Source organism: Primulina huaijiensis, chromosome 6, assembly GCF_012295235.1.
Source record: "Primulina huaijiensis isolate GDHJ02 chromosome 6, ASM1229523v2, whole genome shotgun sequence".
Classification (NCBI taxonomy): domain Eukaryota; kingdom Viridiplantae; phylum Streptophyta; class Magnoliopsida; order Lamiales; family Gesneriaceae; genus Primulina; species Primulina huaijiensis.
The window spans coordinates 8,686,148-8,701,263 of NC_133311.1; the positions used below are offsets into that span (position 1 = coordinate 8,686,148).

Below are 15,116 nucleotides of genomic sequence, written 5' to 3' on the forward strand. Positions count from 1 at the left end.
TATACTTTGAGCTTACAAGCACAACATTTATTGTTATATTATTCGATCTTATAGAGATCAGTAGTGCTAAGTAGTTTCAGATCAGTTGAGAAATGATAAACTGTATTGAAACTAAGAGTTTTAGTTTGGCATTGTGGGTCTGTACAATTCTTTGTATTGATCAAAATCTTTTAGTGAATATCTTATCTTTTAAATAGAAAGGGTGACGTAAGAGTGATTGAAATCTCCGAACATCCATAAATCTTGTGTCTCTTAATTTCATTTTTATTCTGTCATTCAATTTATTTCCGCACTTTCATTAATTAACTGATCGACATTGACATAACAAGATTCTCAAGTTCAGTTTATCAATAAACTGACTCATTATTCGAAAAGATGGTAAAATTGTTAAATGTTTGTTCAACCCCCTTCTAAACACTCTGTCACCTACCAACCGATCATATCACAGGTGCTATTGTGATACACGATATAAGCAATAAATAGAGTGAAGTTCTTGAGATGCCATAAAAAAATCTTTATATAAATGGGTTCATACTCATCTTTCCATTGTTCCATTTCTTCCATTTTCCCTTCATGAGGTGGCAATTATGGGAAGATTATTCTTATTGAATATTAAGAAGATTGTACATGAGGTCGAGGGTATGGTTTCATGATAAGATAAAGTGGATTTATATTCACAAAATCTAAAAGGAATGTACAAAATGTCAATGTTTATAATTACTGTGTTACTGTAAAAAGCCGCAGGGTCACCGAAGATCAACCACGTCAAATTTCATATTAGGATTCATATAAACATGGGAGCAGTGTTCATAAATGGGACTTCCGTTGTCTGGCTCTTCATGAGGATGGAAACCACGCTGTTGACAGTTTTTAATAACAGCAACACCACCATGATCAGAAAGGTGGAATATTCCATAAGGGCTGCAATAGATATACAAATGAATTCAACAGAGAACAATAGCAGCATGGATACTCCACAACGCTGTGCAAACAATATCATATAAATATCCATGTGCATTAAATAATAGTCGACCTCAGACCAAAGATGAAAACAGTTTAGAGAAACATCCATGTAAAATCTTGAAGGATATAAGATGGGCCAGCGTTTAACAATCTAATATATAGCTGTTCCAACACATTAAATTCACACTCATCCTCCAACAAGTAGAAAACAATTTGGCATTAAACACACATCTGTCCCACATGATAATTACCATCCCCAATAAAGTTTATAAAAATAAGCTGTTGCGCTTGGCCATGCTTCAGTCACTGACGTGCAATATGGTCCATAGGGTAGATTACCAGGAAAAGAAGAACCCTTGATTACAAATACAAAAAGAGAGCAATATCGATTTCCAGTAAAGCAAATGTAATTTATCAGAAATAAGAAAAACTATACCTTGATGTGTCCGTGGGAGCCATGACAATAGCAATCGCTTCTTGTAACATAACCTAGAAACAAGTCAGAGGTTCTTATAAAGAGTAAAATTGTTTAGTATAGCAAAGTACGGCAGGCCAGAAAGAAAACAAAAGAAAAGAATCAAAATCAATAAAACAACATGGATAGGCCTTCTCCTGAAGTTAATAGAATCCCATTTCATATTTTTCAACTCAGGAAATGATTTCTTCCCCATTATCAGTCTTCCAACAAAGAAAATGTCTACATCATATTCTTCCAAAAACCAAAAGCAGTTTTGCTCAGCCACTTTTCTGTACACATTACGATTAAACTGACTCGTAATATCTTACTAATGGGCCTTGATACCAAATATGGGGACCTACGGTTACACGATAAAATATTCTAATTTGGCACAATAACTCATACATCCAGCCACATGAAAATCTTAGGAAATTGGGCTAATGAAGTCAAGATCAACACCATACAGTTATACATACTGTACCTGGTATGAATAATGAGTGTGCAAATCGACGGAAGACATAAAACAAGTTTGTGTTGGATGTGTATGCAAAACTGAGAAGTATTTGCTTTTGATAAATTCCATTCATATCCTGTCCTGCCGAAAGTTGTCGTGTACACTAATCACAGTGCACTCAAGTACGTACTTACTAAGAAAGAGGCCAAACCATGGTTAATTAGATGGATCTTATTATTGCACGAGTTTGACCTCGAAATTAAGGACAAGAAGGGCGTAGAAAATATGGTAACTGATCATTTATCTAGACTTGAGCATATTAGAAATGAATGTATAGATCCCGAGATAAATGATTGGTTTACAGATGAACAATTATTCTTGATACAAAATTGTCCTTGGTATGTGAATTTTTCAAATTTCCATGTCACAGGCACACTACCCCCAAATTTATCATTTCACCAAAGAACGAAATTCTTTTCTGACGTGAAATATTATTTTTGGGGAGAACCATTTTTTTAAAGAATTTGTGCAATTCCATGATTAGGAGATGTGTAGCGGAGGAAGAAATGAGACAGATTCTGAGTCAATGTCATGATCGTGAGGTAGGTGGTCACTTTGGACCGATCAGAATGGCGTCTAAGGTACTTGAATGTGGCTTTTATTGACCAACTCTTTTTAAAGATACTCGCTCATATGTTCTTGCCTGCGATAGATGCCAACGAACAAGAAACATCTCTAATCGCCATGAAAAGTCATTTAATAACTTCTTGCTCACGCATTTAAGCCAGGAATGGTTCAACTTAATTCATTATCAAAACTGAAACGTGATTATATTTTGGGTATTCAACACAGCAATCAATATCTCTCGCTAGTACCTTTTAAAGAAACACTTAATGATGTGTTTACTCATTGAAAAATCTTGTAAGAAATTGCATTATCTAAGTATAGTTCTGTTTTTAGGGAGCTTGAAGCAATTGTGTGAGTTATATATCTGTAAACAGTTTCTGCTGGTTGCCATGCACAAGTTTAGACTTTAGGGTTTTTTTTATAACTAATTTAAAAATATAAATTTATTTCAAAATTAATTAAAATTTTTTTTTCAAATTTAATGCAATCCGTGCTTACGAAGCACGGACCATGTTCCACGTGGACCATGGTCCGTGCTTCGTGAGCATGGACGCTCGCACACGTGGAGTCGTAAGCACGGACGCTCCAACGTGGAGGCTCCACGTGCGAGAGTCCGTGCTTATATTCATTTCCCGTACTTTATTCTGTCTTTTTTCTTTTATCGCTTCTTTTCTATCCGTTCATTTCCTGAATTTTTCACGTGAATTCTGAATTTCTGAATGTTCATGTGAAGTCCAATAATTGAAATCTAAATATTCTTCAGCATTTTTCGTCTATATAATTGTTGTAAACTTCGACTAATGAGTTATCAATTTCCTCTTTGAATCTACATAAATTTTCTCTCAAATTCCATCGTCAAAATGTCTAACATCGATGTATTCTTGTATTTTGGTGGTCATGTAGTTATCGATAATGGATCGGTTGAATATAGCATTCCATTTGTTAGACCGATACGAGTATTACAATATATTAATTTGTTGGAGTTGGTTGAAGTTGTGCATAAAATGTTAGGAATCGATCCAACGAATTTTTCTCTGAAGTTGTCAACAAAATATTCATTTATGGAGAGATCAGCTTGGCATGAAATTAAAGTCAATCTCGTTGATGATGATGCTTTACAGTTCACGGAAGCAAATTCAATTGAGCATCATGTTGGATTTGATGATCCTGAATCCTACATTACACATGCATCCGATTCAGGTTTCAATAACCAACCAAGTACTTCTACATATGGTGGTTTCCAGGATCTAGAATCTTATGTTCCACAAGTTACTGAAGGACTCGGTAATATTAATTTCAATAATGTAAGTGGGTCTTGGGATCAATATATCAATGTATCGTCGGAACAAAATCCATATTGGCCGAATCCAACATTAGATACGAGTGCTCATTGTCCGGATCTGGCCACTAATGATGATATTTGTATGAGTGATTCTGAACCCGATATGTCATATAGCGAGTCTGAATAAGAAGAAGTGAATGATGATGATGAAGTGAATACTTTTACAAATCCTGATGAGGGGACATCGTCTCGGCAACCATCTCGTGACACATTACAGAGGCAGACCGTACCATTTCTTCCAAACACTTCTGAAATGCCATCATTTTTCAATAAATTTTTTGGAGAAGAGCCTCCTGATTCTATCGATGTACCTTCTGGAATGCAAACAAGCTATTACAATCCAGATAGAGGTGAATTATGCGTTAATATGTTATTTAAAGATAAGAATGATCTTATTGCATCTGTGAAGGATTATTCAGTTCGAGTGCTCAGGCGTGAGTACCGTGTCATGGATAGCACACGCAGTTTGTGGAAATTACGTTGCAGAAATAATTCTTCTACGGTCATTTGTCGATGGGGGCTTCGCGCTTCTTTGAAGTCCAAAACCGGTTATTGGAAAATAACAAAATATGGCGGGCCTCACACATGTATATTTATTTCTGTTGGTATAGACCATAAGAATTTGAATAGTGATATGGTGGCACAAACGCTATTGGGAGTTGTTCGTTGTGATCCTTCGTACGAGAATAAGTATATCGTCGAAAATGTGAAAGATAAATATGGATATCAAATCTCGTATACGAAGGCATGGCGAAGTTTGAAACGTGTCATGGAAATTGCTTACGGTACATGGGAGAGCTCCGTTCAATTAGTTCCAAAATATGTGTGTTTTGTCCAAATATAATCCGGGAACAGCTGTGGAGTGGAAGCATCTCAGAGCCAACACTGAGATGAGTAAGACACCGAACGATGTTTTCTAGGCATTCAGGCCGTGTGTTGATGGGTTTCGGCATTGTCGAAAAATAATTAGTGTCGATTGTACACACTTGTATACCAAATACAAGCACAAAATGTTGATCGTTGTTACAGACCGGTAGTTAGAGAGAGACAACATCGATGAAGTCTTTTGTTAAATTGTAATAACGCTTTGATATGTTAAAAATAAATTGGTTTTGGTTTTTAAAAAAAAACAAAAATAGTCGGATAATGTTCGCGACAGAGCGGTAAAATATTACTGCTCGAGCGCGACGTTTCTGCACTGGAAAAATTTTTCCAGCACAAAGGTCCCGCTCGAGCGGTAACTTGTTACCGCTCGGGCGCGCCTCCCATTCCCCTACCCTTTTTTTCTTCCCCTTCCCCTTCTCTCATTCATCACAAAAAATTTCAAATCCTTAACTTAAAAATCCCTCTTTTCTCTTTTTCTCTTCAACAATCCCATCCAAATCACGATTCAAGCAACGGCTCCCACTCTTCCTTAAGAATCAAGAACCTACCACTGTCCGGTCATCTTCTCCAACACAGTTGACTAACTCCATCTCCTATTACCATGGCTCCCAAGAAGGCGAACGGTAATCCCAGCTCTTCCTCTTCTTCTTCCTTTGATAGAACTCGATTTGTGAGTGAGATGGCTCGGGCTCCGTATGACCATGCCAAAATTCATAGAAACCCGATTACCGAGCGGGGATTTCGTAGACAAAAGGAGGATCGATACGTAGTGCCTCTTTTGGGGTTGGAGAGGCGGGGATGGGAAAAATTTGGAGCTCCACCTAAAGCGGCGGTGGTATCGGTGGTGCGAGAATTTTAGGCAAATGCGGGTGAGAGGACGGATGACAAGGCCTTTGTTCGGGGTAGACTTGTATTGTTTGATTCGGGTACAATCAATGCATTTTTAGAAACGCCCGAGGTCGATGATTCCGCCTTCCAGGCTTTGGTTGCTGCCCCTGATTACGCTTTTATAATCGACACCCTGTGTCATCCAGGGGCGATCTGGAAACTAGTAGGGGGTCACCGAGTTGTTTTGATGAGAAATATCTGACAGCCGATATTGCCCTTTGGTATTTGATTTTGGCAAGGAGAATGATGCCGGTCTCACACAAAAGTGATGTACAAAAGGAGCGGGCCGTGGTGCTATATGCGTTATCTAAGGGTTACAACATCAATGTGGGAAAGCTCATCAATTCTCAAATCATTATGAGCGTTCATAATAGACACATCGGGCTTTTCTTTCCCACTATCATATCAGAGTTGTGTGTGAGGGCAGGGGTTGTGTTCCGTGATGATGAGGAGTGGCTGCAACCAATGAAGCCCATTTGTGGACAGGACTTGCAGCAGAAATACGCGAAACGACAGTTAGACTTGCGGACTCATTAGGGAGATACAGGTGGATCGAGCACCGCCGCCCCGCGTCGCCCACATCCCCATGGGCGGATCGATACAGTTAAGCTTTCGCTTATGATCACTGTATTGTAGAAACAATACAATTTAGACGATGCAACAATGCAAACGGTACAACAATAGAAATGATATAGTTACAATTAAATAGAAGAATCATCGTCATAATTACAATGATACAAATGGCTCCCTGTTCTATAATCAGGTGGATTGCGTCTTCTCGTCCCTCTACGCAATCCTACATCTTCAGGATTTTCCTCATTCGAGTAAACTGGAAAAGTGATAGATGAAATAACATTCCTCTGTGGTCGAATGTCATGTACAAGATGCTAATGACCAACATTAAGCAAATTTGTAAACTTTGTATGTTCGACCAAGACGGAGTTTGAAAATCTTGCTGACCAAACGAACGAAAGTCAGCAATCCCTGAATCACTGAAAAACCAGGTTGAGTAGTAGAGGTTCCTGCAATATTCAAATAAGTTGACGGAATAGCAGTAGAGGTTCCAGCGAACCCACTTGGTTGCCTAACCATATCACTTCCCCACCCGAATGATGACTGATGCGGAAACGGAGAAGGCGTACTGAAATTTGGTTGGACATTAAATTGTCCGGAAAAAACTTTGTACAAGTATGGTTGAAAACAAACGACATTAACTATATGGCGATGTGTTTGTCCCTTATATGGCGATGTGTTTGTCCCTTTATTTGCTTTGACATCGTGGAGATGCGTCGTCCTAATCGGGTGATGCGACAATTCCGAAGACGACAATAAATTCCAGTGTCTGTCGTCGACCATGATGATATGCATAATATCACGAGAATAGGTCATCGAAACACCAATTGAAGAGATTATCATAAAAATTCAATTGAGTTGTGGAATAGTAGGTTGAGGTATGTTGCTAAAGGGGTACGACACGGGCGATTGATGCAAACGGACGAAGACTACTTCCAATGGTATAATCGAATAACTGTACGCACCATATCACCTACAGTTAATGTTGTTGGTTTTCAACCATACCCGTACAATACTTTTGCCGGACAATTTAATGTCCAACAAAATTTCAGTACGCTTTCTTTTTTTTCGCATCAGTCAACATTCGGGTGGGGAAGTGATATGGTTAGGCAACCAAGTGGGTTTGCTGGAACCTCTACTGCTATTCCGTCAACTGATTTGAATATTGCAGGAACCTCTACTACTCAACCTGGTTTTTTCAATGATTCAGGGATTGCTGACTTTCGTTCGTTCGGTCAGCAAGATTTTCAAACTCCGTCTTGGTCGAACATACAAAGTTTTACAAATTTACTTAATGTTTGTCCTCAGCATCTTGTGCATGACATTCGACCACAGAGGAATGTTATTTCACCTATCACTTTTCCAGGTTACTCGAATGAGAAAAATCCTGAAGATGTAGGATTGCGTAGAGGGACGAGAAGACGCAATCCACATGATTGTGGAATAGGGAGCCATTTGTATCATTTTAATTATGACGATGATTCTTCTATTTAATTGTAACTATATCATTTCTATTGTTGTACCGTTTGCATTGTTGCATCGTCTAAATTGTATTATTTCTACAATATAGTGATCATAAGCGAAAGAACGATGCGACCAGTCAATAGATGAAAGCCCAAAAGAATTGCAGTTGGCCCAGGAAAAGAACGATGCGACCAGTCAAGGCCACTACCCAACATGGAAAATCGTGGAGAGATCGTGGAATACAACCTAAACTGACATGCGGAGTTGAACAAAAAAAGAAGGAAGAATCAGAAAAAGAGGACCGACAAATCAACACAAAAAATCCATAGCAACGCTCTGCAGAGTTTCTCTCATTTGTTCTATTGTTTATTTCTATTTCCAGCAATCTTCTTTTATAGATTTTAGTATGTCCATCCAAGTTTCATGTAAAAGTTTTGTTCGAATTTATAACAGCATAATAAATGTTGATGTTGTTTATGGATTCCTCCTTTAATTCCAGTATATTCCTCATTCTGCGTTCATATTTTTGGAGTCATTTCGGGGGAATTAGAACGAACGATCGAATCGAGAGTCGCAACGTTTGATAAAGAAGTCAGGTTATTCTACAATTTTGGCACGAACACGTGCCTGGCACGTCCATAATTTTAGTGATAAACACACTCTTAAATAAATGAAAAGAAATACGGCAAAAAATTTTGAGTTTATACTTCAGATCAACATCTTTGTACTTAGTTTCTTTTTCTACTTTCTCTCAAAGTGCAAACCAAAAGGATAATAATACAAACCAAAAGGATAATAATATGCTCCTTGTTGGCATGGAAAAGGACAAGAAAATCCTATTAAATACCTGTACATTACTGTAGCTTAAGGAAGCTTTATTATTCACAGAAAATGCATATGAAATTTTGTTTGGTCCATCAGTTTGATTCATTTGAGTTGTGGTATTAACTTCATCAAGTTCATCTAACCACTGCCGCAACTGTGGCTTTAGTTGTTCTAGCTCATCTAGAACATCAAACAATTTCTGCAACACCACAAAGAAATTCAACTGCTATCTCCAAGAGTCAACTGAACCAATGGTTTTCATGTGAAACTATTAGGACATTATACCTACCTTCTTATAAAAAGTTCTTTCTTTCAGACATGATGCCTGGTAATCACGATGGTAAGGTATATTTCAGACACCAAACTGTTCAAATTGAAAGCATAAACTCATAGCATCACAAACTAGAGAGATGTTCATAAATATAAGTAACAAACAAAAACACAAACAAATATTGCCGCCTTACCTCGAGTATCTGAGCAGTATCACATACAAGTAATTAAAATTTTCTCTTCCCTATAAATATTCGCGTGCGTAAAAAATCAAATTAATTAGTCTTCCAAACAAGGTTGTCTTCACGCATCACCTAGTACGCGGAATGCAAAAACCATTGACAAGGGCTAAAAAATACCAACCACAATTAATGAATATAGAACCGCAAATTGTTTTTTTCGGCCAATAAAAAACAGATTTGGAAACAAAAGACCAAAAAATTAAAAAATATTGTACTCTTCAACGAAGATACAAAAAGCAAATGCACAAACACATAATTCCCACAGAAATCACACACAAAACGATAAAACCAACAGCACGATCCGATCCATTTGGTACCATGGACGTAATCCTATACTAGCATCTATCATTAAAAAAAGAATGTAAAATCCATTCTTTTTAACCGAAACACGTAGAAGGCTAATCGTATTTTGGTACCTGTTTGAGCAGAGTATCCGCGATGCGATAGTAATTGCGAAGAGAGATCTGATTGTCCACACCGATTTTACTCGTCATAACATTAAACGCCGCTCGCCTCATTTTCGCGGGTAGAAGCTGGTGATCCTCCCGTCGGGAATTGATTCTCCGGCAAGCAAAAGAAGGGAGTTCGAAGCAAAAATTAACAGAGCTTGCTTAGGACTAGAGGCCAAAGGGGCCGCGGTTAACGAAAGTGATGACCCCGGAAATCCGACCGACCAGAATTACTTGAAAGACCCGACCCACATCACGTGTGAGCCCGGTATAAAGATAAGGGGTCGAAGAGTAACATGAAAAAAGTGCACTACTAGTTCGGTAAAAACTCTTTTGAACGATATGGACCGAGCATCCGAGCTGAATTGTTACCCGAGTTCAGATAATTATGATGGTGAATAAAGTTTTATTTATATAAAAATCTTCAACTAAATAATATTAAAATAATCTGAAAAAAATCGTGATAGGCCGTTTGAATTTATAAACAACCAAAAATAAGGCAAAATTAGTAGAATATGTTGTGAAAAAGTAAAAATTTACGGTAAAAAGTAAAAATCTCAAACTCTCAAAATTATCACACTACATACTTTATAATATTTTTCTCTCAACTCAATTGTGATTTTCTTCACAAATGAGAGATCTATTTATAGAAAATTTTTATTAATAATCCAAAAATAAATTACATCATTACCTTCATCATCACACACAAATTTCAATATTCAACACATAATTTTACCTCATTTTCAACATGCAAATATTCAATACACACATTTTAAATATTATTTTTCAACACTCCCCCTTGTGATGATGATAATAATGATTGTCTTTNAGAGAGAGACGTGATCGTTGACCGACGATTTCGGTTAGAAATAAATCTAGCAAGCGGATTAGGTCAAATTATAGTAAATGGATCATGAGTCCAAGTTTCAATCTCACATAAACTAATATTTAATAACTATAATTTTTATCAATTAATTTAAGCTAGACAAAATAAAAAAATGATAATATATGAATTCTTAATCTAAACTAATAAATAAAACAATTACAACTAAATATGATGGATTCAAAGATCAAGGGGGAATTCGACTTAAAATAAAGAACTAAGACACACGATGGTATCAAACTCTACTATGCTGACACATGTTAAAATTTAATTAATTATTTAATTTTTGACAATCATGGTGAAATCCCCAATTTATTTATTAAACGATTACTCGAGTTAATAAATATATTTAAATTTTACATACCAATTATTCTTAATTAAATTTAATTATATCTAAATGCATTAAATCTTTATGGAATTTCAGTTTTTACCTAAACCGCACACTGAAACCGAATAATATTTCTAGTCAGTTTAACCATGTGTTGATGACGTCTTTGTTGCTATATTTAATCAAACATTTTTCGATTGGTGATTAATCAACAAACATGTAAATAGTTGATCATGCTATTAACAAGAAATACTATGTCCACATCAATAATTAAAATTAAGAAAAATAATATATTGAAAAGAAACCAAATATCAAACAATGTATTATTTTGCCATATTGTGGAGTTAGCCAAAAGAAATTTATTCCATAAAATTAAAACAAAGTAAAGACACAATGTTTGAATTCATAAGAATAAAAACTAGGAAGGAATAAGAAAATTTCAGCGTGGTTAACGTGATTTTCTCTTTGAAATTGTCTTCATCATCTCTCTCAAACCCGTGCTACTTCCTTCTTCCTCCAAGTTTCAAGAGAAAGTTGTGTATTGTCTTTCTCCAAGATTTTCTTCTTCTTTCTCTCTTTTCACATTTAGTACTCTTATGTTCGTGAAGTTATGTCCACTTTTTTCCTCCTCTATTCATATTTATTTCTTCTCACCTTAATGAGCCAATATCTCAAAAGCCCAAATTTCATTCCTTCTTTTTCTTGTCTCACATGAATGGCAAGTAATTTTAAAATAAAAAAATTCCATCTTTTGGTAATTTGTTTTCTTTGAAATCTTGTAGAATCACTTTGGAATATAACTTAATATTCTCCACCAATTCTTTTCTTAATTATCAAGATTCTTTGATATTATCTCCAAAATTATGCATTTTTCGCATTTTAGTCTAATCTATAAATAATATCAAATTAAATAAAATAATCACAAGATAAGAGATAACGTGAAACGTCTACTATTCGTTTTTCTTTAAAATCTACTATAATTTTTTTTTCAAAATCCCGGGCTTCGGCCGAACATTCAAATATATATATATGCTTTTTGCACCATTAGAATAAAACCAACCAACTAATTATTTAAAAATCCAAAATGCAGTACAAAACATAAAATCGTAAACGTCAAACCAAAGCTAAAACTAGCATTTTTAAAAAATAGCATAAACATCTTTAAATCCTCTCAAAAACCTCTCATAAGCATAAAAGTCATGAAATCTTTAAAGTACTTTAAAATCATAAAGGTGCGAATAAACTAGCAATAGTGAAAATATTTTTAATAAAATAGCTTTAACATGACCATGCAGAAACCTTAAATACTTTCATTTCATCATATATCTTTCCTTTCATCATATACATATATGTTTCCCTTTATTGAATTCAGATCATTAATTGTGACTTTCGTATAAGATGTTTGTCGATTGATCAATCTTACGTATTACCATGATACCAGGCGACGGGGACATCAGCTACACTCTCACTCGTCAACTGAGCCTTGGCCTTACATGTCATTGTTTCATTTCGTATTTGTGTTCGTATTAGTCATAATCAAATCATCTCCTTCAAAACATTTTATCGTATCCATCACTTATAAAAATTCATGCATATACTATTTTCTTGAAACCAAGTATGCAACTTATCCTTTAACATTTTACAGTTTTCATCAGAAAATTTCATAACCTTTCAAAACATGCATTTTAACATTCATTACAACATTCATGACAATGTCATGGCTCCTAACATGAAACGTCCACTACTAGTTTTTCTTTAAAATATACTAGAAATTTTTTTTTCTTTAACATGCTCTCGGCCGAATACTTATACATATATAAATAATTTTGCTAATAAAATAAACCACCAACTAATTATTTAAAATCCAAAACTCAATGCAAAACATAAAGTTGTAAGCCGTCCAACCAAACCTAAAACTAGTATTTTTCAAAATAAAACATAAGTATCTTAAATCTTCACAGAACCCCTCATAAGCATCAAAAGTCATAAAAGTCATCAGAATCTTTAAGATCATACTAATGTGGAAAAACTAGCAAAGGTCCTCGGGTTATGTGCACCATCTGTACAGCTAGTTCAACCATCAAGTCCTCTCATATCATCATAAATATCATGCTCACATGTATCATTCACACCTAGTGAGTTTATTGATTCAGCAAACCTTAACCGTTATAACAAGTAACATATATACATTCACAAGAAACAATGAAAATATTTTTAATAAAAAAATATATTTTCATGAATATGCATACTTTAAACTTTTTTCCTTTCATCATATCCTTCTTTTTTCATCATAAACATATACATATACTGAAACGTCTGCCCTTTTTATTGCTTTAAAAGAACTAGAAATCTTTTTGTTTAAAACACTCAATTTTGGCCTTATATATTTACCTTATGAAAATAATATTTTCCCCCTTAAAATAAAACATCAACCAACTTGCATTTTTATAAATCAAGCGAAATAGTCATAAAAATGAAATCGTCACATGTTTTACCAAACCTAAAAAGCAATAAATTTGAAAGGTATTGTAGAACCGAAAATCAGATTACGTATAAGTCATGCATAATTTCTATTATTTAATCAAAATGAATTTTTATGAAAATATGAAGTGTTTTATTTATTTTAAAAGAAGATGTTTAGTTTTATATTTTCAAGATAAATACGCGAAGTCGGACCGGAGTTTGGAGATTGGATATAAGATTAATAATAAGACTAATAATAAGAAAGATATTCCTAAATTTAATTTAAGTCAAGGAATAAATTAATTTAAAGGGAATGTTATATGATTTATTAAATTAACTAGAGATAAGAAATTAAATAAGTTCTTTAGGTATATATTTAATTAAAACTTAAATTAAATAAATAATTGAGGATGAATCAATCTAGGTATAATATATTCAAGAAATTAAACATAACATTTAAATACTTAAATTGAGGTCAAGCATGCCATATAAAATTCTAAGCAAGATTTGAAACTAAATTAATTTATTAATGCATTAAAATATACATAATGAAGGTTTAAAATCTTAAACAAGTAAAATGCAAGGTTAAATAAAAATATATCATGCAAAGGAGTAACAATTTCGGTCAAAACATTTCTTAGGTGTAGTAAATTTCATTCAAATCATCTCATTAGTCTTTAAAGTAAATATAATTCTCCACCCTTAATTCACTAGTTATTAGTATATTCAAATGCTATAATTCACATAAATTTTCCTCAAACCATTGTCTTAGAAGCTTAACGTGCACATACAGTAGGAATAATAAGAAGGGAAACCAACGGCAACAAGAGGAAGGAGAAGCAATTCAAACCCATTCAAATTTACCACTAAATGGTTTTTATAGTGTATTCATTTCCCACTTTTAAACTCCTTAATTATGGGNACCTCCTATAATACTCATCTTCATTGTCTAGCAATCACACACCCTCACATTCGAAATACATCAGAATAGCAGCAGCTTAGGATCGAGAATAGCAGCAGAGAAAAGTAAGAAAGGAACCAACTCCGTTCCGCCGCTCGTATTCGTCGTTTTGATTTGTTTTCTTCAAAACAAATTACAGGCATGTATATGTTGTTTCTTGTCTCTTCAATCAAGTCCTATAAGTATTTTCAAATCACTATATGTTCATGATTCAAGCAACAATTCGAAAACTTTGACAGCAACTTTCTGAAAATCGGTACAGCTTTCTCGGCCTTGCTTGTTANTAACTATCTCGATTATTTTCAAAACCACGGCCGCGTCCACGACCACGACTACTTCCACGTCCACGTCCACGACCACGACCTCGATTTTGTCCTCGACCAAAATCTTGTCTGTAACTTTGATTTTGGTTTCCAGGTTTAAATTCATTTTTGCTTACAGCATTTACTTTTGAAAATGCTGTTGATCCAGTGGGTCGAGACTGATGATTTCTCATTAATAGCTCGTTGTTCTTTTCCGCCACAAGAAGACATGCGATAAGTTCAGAATATCTCGCAAATCCACGCACTCTATATTGTTGCTGTAGAGTTATATTTGATGCGTGAAATGTGGAAAATGTTTTTTCAAGCATTTCCGATTCCGTAACCTCATGTCCACAAAATTTTAATTGCGATATTATTCGATACATCGCTGAATTGTAATCACTTACTTTCTTAAAATCTTTGAATCTCAACATATTCCATTCATCACGGGCGGTCGGAAGTATAACTTCCCTTATATGTTCAAATCTTTCTTTTAATCCTTTCCATAGAGCCATGAGATCTTTTTCGATGAGATATTCACATTTCAAACCTTCATCAATATGTCGGCGCAAAAATATTATAACTTTTGCTTTTTCTTGTGATGAAGATATACCATTTTCTTTAATGGTCTCGCTTAGACCCAATGACTCAAGATGCATTTCTACATCGAGAGTCCATGGCATATAATTTTTCCCCGTAATGTCGAGTGCAACAAATTCGAGCTTTGTCAAGTTTGACAT

The 15,116-nt window shown here is 34.9% G+C and overlaps 1 pseudogene; it reads right to left on the minus strand.

Moving 5' to 3' along the window:
- Positions 1-515: 515 nt before the first annotated feature.
- On the minus strand, positions 516-9,744 carry LOC140979063 (AMSH-like ubiquitin thioesterase 3; annotated as a pseudogene).
- Positions 9,745-15,116: the final 5,372 nt, after the last annotated feature.